At 40.7% G+C, this 5,729-nt stretch overlaps 1 long non-coding RNA gene across 1 annotated transcript; it reads left to right on the top strand.

Moving 5' to 3' along the window:
• Positions 1-1,313: 1,313 nt before the first annotated feature.
• Positions 1,314-5,341, top strand: LOC129486085 (uncharacterized). Its single transcript, XR_008658856.1, has 3 exons — positions 1,314-1,493; positions 3,270-3,387; positions 5,233-5,341. It is a non-coding gene; the product is annotated as an uncharacterized lncRNA (long non-coding RNA).
• The last annotated feature ends 388 nt before the right edge of the window (positions 5,342-5,729 follow it).

Raw genomic sequence — 5,729 nt, forward strand, 5'->3', positions numbered from 1 at the left:
CTTTGGTCACAGTGACTCCTTCAGTGATGGACATGTGACCCAGTGAGAATCAGATATTGGTGGAACTGGTGGGAGAGAGGCATATGTTCTTTGCCTTTGTATGTGAATTGGAAAGATGAGACTCTGGAAGTGCCAAGAACACCTCGGGAAGCCTGGAAATGAAACCCACACTGGAAAAGGCAGATCTGACAGAATATTAATGCCATCATTTGAGTCCCCTAAATCAAATCACGACTGAAATCAGACCAACCTCTGGGCTTTGCAGTTATGAGATTTATAAATCTCTTTTTTAATTAAACCAGGTTATATCTGTCACTTACAACAGAAAGAGTTCTAAGTGAAACACATTCTTTTATTCACTCCCTTACTCAACAGGTTCACCCTGCCTGCCTATGTTTGTATCAGGCACTGTGAATAGGAGATACAGTCATGAAACAGACAGACATAGTCTCTGCCCTCATGGAACTTAGACACAAAGTGGGAAGACTGACAAAAGACTGACACACTTCAATATAATATTGCTATTATGATAGCAATTATGAAAGCATTCAGCATAGACAGGTTACCTAAAATCTGGGGTCAGGGAAGCAATTAAGCTGACGTAATAAGGTGAATACGAGTTCACCAGGCTAAGGCAGGAGAGAGGTGATGATAAATTGTGTTTCAGACAAAGGAAAGAGTATATGAAGAGGCTAGAAGGCAAGAGATCTCTACTTTTTTTTCCAACTCTCTAGTTGCCTCTATAACCAGAACATAAACTCCTGCAGTTTATTTATATACATAAGCAGTTTATATATATATAAGCAGTATATATATATATATAAAAGCAGTATATATATATATAAGCAGTATATATATATATATATATTAGCAATATGTATATGTGTGTGTATATATATATATATTTAGAAATAAGGTCTTGCCTTGTTGCCCAGGCTGATCTTGAACTCCTGGCCTCAAGCAATTCTCCTATCTAGGCCTCCGAAAGTGCTGGGGTTACAAGCATGAGCCACTGTGCTCAGCCCTATATGCATTATTTAATCTTCACTACCCTTTCAGGTAGTTGTCATTATTATTATTATTACTATCGCCATTTTACACATGAAAATACTAAAGCCAAAAAAGATAAGTAATTTGCAGATTATGGCAGATACTTCTGATTGACTTAACTGATAGTCATTCTCCCTGTCTTCTCCTTGCTAGAAGAACCTCAGTTTTGTTCAGAGGATCATGTGTTGCAGGGGAGTGGAGTCCTAACCTAGGCCCAGGGGGACGTCATAATCGGCTTAAGTCAATGGTAATCCGATTCGCATTGGTCATGATTATGCAAGTGAGACACAACTGTACACAAGAAGACATGAAAAGAAGTCTGCTAGGAATCCTTGCAGACTAAATGGAGATACATGAGAGAGACTCTCTTTCTGTCTCTGGACATCGTCATCTGCATGGAGTACATAGAACTGGAGCAGTCTTCTTAGAACCATGAGAGTAAGGTAGGAGAATAGGGTCTAGAGACAGGGAGCTTAAGAGCAACTCATGGCTCACTTCTTAGAATTGAACCAAAAAGAAAACCCCACCTCTCCATGCCCAAGTGACAATGGGCTGGAGGCCCCTCCCTCAGCAAAACTCCTTTCCCCATTAACAAATGGGAAATGCCTCTGGCGACAAGCCCAGCCTTTACCTCGCCCTTTGAATGGCCACAGGCAAAGACTTCATTTGCATAGGGGCTCTAGCCTCTGATTGGTCACAGGCCAATTCTTCATTCGCATAGGGTTTAACCAATTGGAAGCCTCTAAAGGATGTTATTAAGTTCTTCTAGTTAATAAAAACTCCAGGGGACATTATACTCAAGGCTCTTGAGCTGCTTGCTCAAGCCCACTCACACTCTATGGAGTATACTTTCACTTTAATATTAATAAATCTGTGCCTTCGTCTTCCATTGCTTTGTTTGTGCATTTTGTTCAATTCTTTGTTCAATGTGCCAAGAACCTGAACAACTCATAGTCAAGACTTCCCACCCGGTAACAAGAGGAGTCAGCTCAAAGAACAAGCTGATAGAAGGAGGATGACAGCCTGAAAGAATAAAAAGAAATTTGTCCTTAACAATGTTATTAAGCTGCCAAATTGGCCAACCCCAGCACTGTCTTTTCTCTGGCCTTCTTGTAATATGATATGCCACATTCCTTCTCATTTAAGATGCCATCAATTGTAAGATGCACCATTACATTGTCTCTGACTAAAAAAAAATTTTAATGCTGTCAAATTAACTATGACGCTATATTATCATTTAGAATTTTTAGAATATATTTTTAGAATATACTTTTAGAATTTTTGAATATACCTAATGAAAAAGTCCATTTAGATTTACTTATGCCTAGATTTTTTATACCACATATCACTCCTGTGCATTTAAGTTTAAATATAAATTCACTAATTTAAAGTAAATTTACCTGGGCACAGTGGCCCATGCCTGTAATGCTAGTACTTTGGGAGGCCGAGGCAGGCAGATTGCCTGAGCTCAGGAGTTCGAGATCAGCCTGGGCAACACAGTGAAATCCCGTCTCTACTAAAATACCAAAAATTAGCCGGGTGTGGTGGCGTGCGCCTGTAGTTCCAGCTACTTGGGAGGCTGAGGCAGGAGAATTGCTTGAACCCAGGAGGCAGAGGGTGCAGTGAGCCAAGATAGCGCCATTACACCCCAGCATGGGTGACAGAGTGAGACTCCATCTCCAAAAATAATAAATACATAAATACATATATAAATAAAGTAAATTAGTCAAAGTATTCCTAAATCTGCTTTACATTGAGTCAAACTCTCTTGAATCACTTGTTCAATCAGAGTTATCAATGTTCTAGTTTTTCCACATACGCTTGTCTTCTGTACCATGAAGAATATTGGTGATGCTGTGTTTCTTAAGAAAGTGCCCTTCTGTAATCTCTGGAGTTGTTCCCAAGAGGCCATTACCATTCTGCAGGTTCGAAGCACAAGGACAGGCAATGCTTCGCAACAGCAATTGCATAACATACCTCATATCAGAGATGTTAAAAATATAAAATGTCTGTGTGTGTATGCACACGTGTGCATGCTTCTTAGGTTATAAAAAGGGGGATAACAATTTTTTCTTATTTTTAACACACTTTTAGTTTGGTTTCTATTATTTGCAGTAAAATGCTTCCTTTCTGATTCAATGGTCACTAAGTATCAGAGCTTAGATTTGAACCCAGTCATTATAACTCTAGCCTAGGCTTCTGATCACTATGTTAAACAGCTTTTGTGTTTTAGATAAAGTGGCAGATCTGATTTGTTGATAGCAATTCCCTGGAGTTGCATTGAGAAGATTCTGAGGCCATGGTCTACTATCTGTGACTGCCATGGAATCCTGAGTGGTGAGTCGTATTGTGCAAAACACATATTTACCTTTCTTAGATAATTGTCTCAACTCTCAACTTTCATTCAAAGCCATGGATTCCTACAGCTAGAATGGGACTAGCTTCAGTCTAAACATTTCAGGGCTAATAGGCAGGATAAAAGGATATGCAAATTATGTATTGCACATCTCCAGAGGGTACCATTCACATAGACTATGGTGTAAATGGCAGTCCCTGGTTACGTGCAGTAAACAACTTGCACAATTGTCCATGGCAGGCCTTCAAATAGTAATTCTTTATTTCAACATCATGTATACAAACTTCACAGCTAATTGCAATCATTTATTCTGAAATTTTATACCCAGTATGAAGGTCAAGTTATTTTTATGTCTAATTACATTTCTCCTGTTTAAATTGAATTCTCTTCCTGGATGACACAGACTTAAGAATAATACAAAGCATTTAGTCTGGCTCTGTGGAGGCTTGATATTCATCAAACATAAGTGAATCATTAAAAATCTTTCATATACTTGAAGGCAATAATTAAGTCTCCTATTCTCATTAGCTTCTCCAGCTAAACAAACCCAATTTACTTCACAAGCTATTACTATGGGTCAAGAACCATCCATGCTAAGCACTTTGATTCATGATATACTTTCATCCTCACTATAACGCTATAAGGTGGGCATGCAGTTATCCCATGTTGTGGGTGAAGATGGTGGTGGGTAGAAGTGCAGATGCTGAAGTCAGACTACCTGGATCCAAAATATCCTGCTCCATATGATCTTGGGCAAGTCACTTAGTCCCTTTATGCTCCCGTTGCCTCAACAACGAAATGGAGATATTGCAGTACCTACTTCATAGGATTGCCTCAGTGTTTCTAGGATGCAGCATAATGTCTGGCACTTAGTAAATAATCAACGCTCTTCTGCTGGTATTGTGATTATAGTTCCAACATTCCACATGCAGGAAGGGACTGAGCAGGGATTTGAACTCCAGGACGCTTTCCCCCACTCTGCCTCTCTAACTCTGCCACAGATTTGAAAAGAACTTTAGAGACTCTGCCATCCAAACTCTTCGTTTGACAAACGGGACCAGAGGCCCACCGAGGATCATTCTTACACACTTAGCTACCATGGAGAACAGGACTCTCAGAATAGCCACTCTTGGCCTGGCACATTGATTCACACTTGTAATCCCAGCACATTGGGAAGCCAAGGCGGGTGGATCCCTTGAGGCCAGGGATTCAAGACCAGCCTGGGAAGCATGGTGAGACCTCGTCTCTACAATAAATAACAAAAATTAGCCAGGCATGGTGGTGAGCACCTATAGTCCCAGCTGCTCAGCAGGCAGAGATGGGAGGAATGTCTGAGCCGGGAAGGTCGAGGCTGCAGTGAACCGTGATCATGCTACTGCACTCCAGAGGCCCTGTCTCAAAAAAACAGAATAGCCACTCTGTCACCTGTTTTAATGCTTCAGACCTATCTACTGGGTTAAGTTTCCCCTCCCATTGGCATGAATGGAGAGGCCTTTGGGGAAAAAAAAATAGCCATCTTATAACAAATAACTTGAAGCTATGTTCCGGTTTTTGGCAAGAGCTCTTCCTCCTGCAATGCCAAACTGATAGAGCTTCAGAGGAGTTCCTGGGCCTGGAACCTCCCAGCAAACCTAAGACCTCACCCAGCCCAGCGGCAAGTGCATGCTTGGAAACTCCAGAGCCCTACAGCAATTATAGGGCATTATTTGCTTGCCCCGGGGACTTCTTTTGTGAATTAATGTCTCTTATTAAATATGAAATCCAAGATAATAAATTGTCCTAAAGAGCTCAGATGTCTTTAATCGTGGTTTTATCTTCTCCCCCAGGCCTGGTGACTTCTAATGAGTTCCAGCTCACATCCTGGATGAATTATCGTTGGAGGAGTGTGTGCACTCAGTGAAAATAAACTAGCAGAGACTCGTGTTTACTCTTTAATTCCCTATCCAAAAATAGTTTCCTTTTTAAACAACATTTTTCAAATAGAGGAGTGAATGCTGACTAGCCCCTTGTGCTTGGTTCCCCATGCTTCCAAAAAAGAGACGCACACACAGTTGGATTTACAGAGTACAGTAATACGAACTTGAAACATCTGTGACCTTCGACAAGTCTTTTCCCTATCCTAGGCCTCAGTTTATTCGTCTATAAAATGAGGAGACTAATAGCTACCTCTCATGGCTGTTAGGAGGATTTGTGTAAATAAACTGTCTAGTTCAGCATATATAGTAAACGTTGAGTCTTTGGAAAGGTTAATTTTTTTTTGGAGAGATGAAGTCTCGCTGTGTCACCCAGGCAGAGTGCAGTGGCACAATCTCAGCTCACTGCA

Source organism: Symphalangus syndactylus, chromosome 7, assembly GCF_028878055.3.
Source record: "Symphalangus syndactylus isolate Jambi chromosome 7, NHGRI_mSymSyn1-v2.1_pri, whole genome shotgun sequence".
Taxonomy (NCBI): Eukaryota; Metazoa; Chordata; class Mammalia; order Primates; family Hylobatidae; genus Symphalangus; species Symphalangus syndactylus.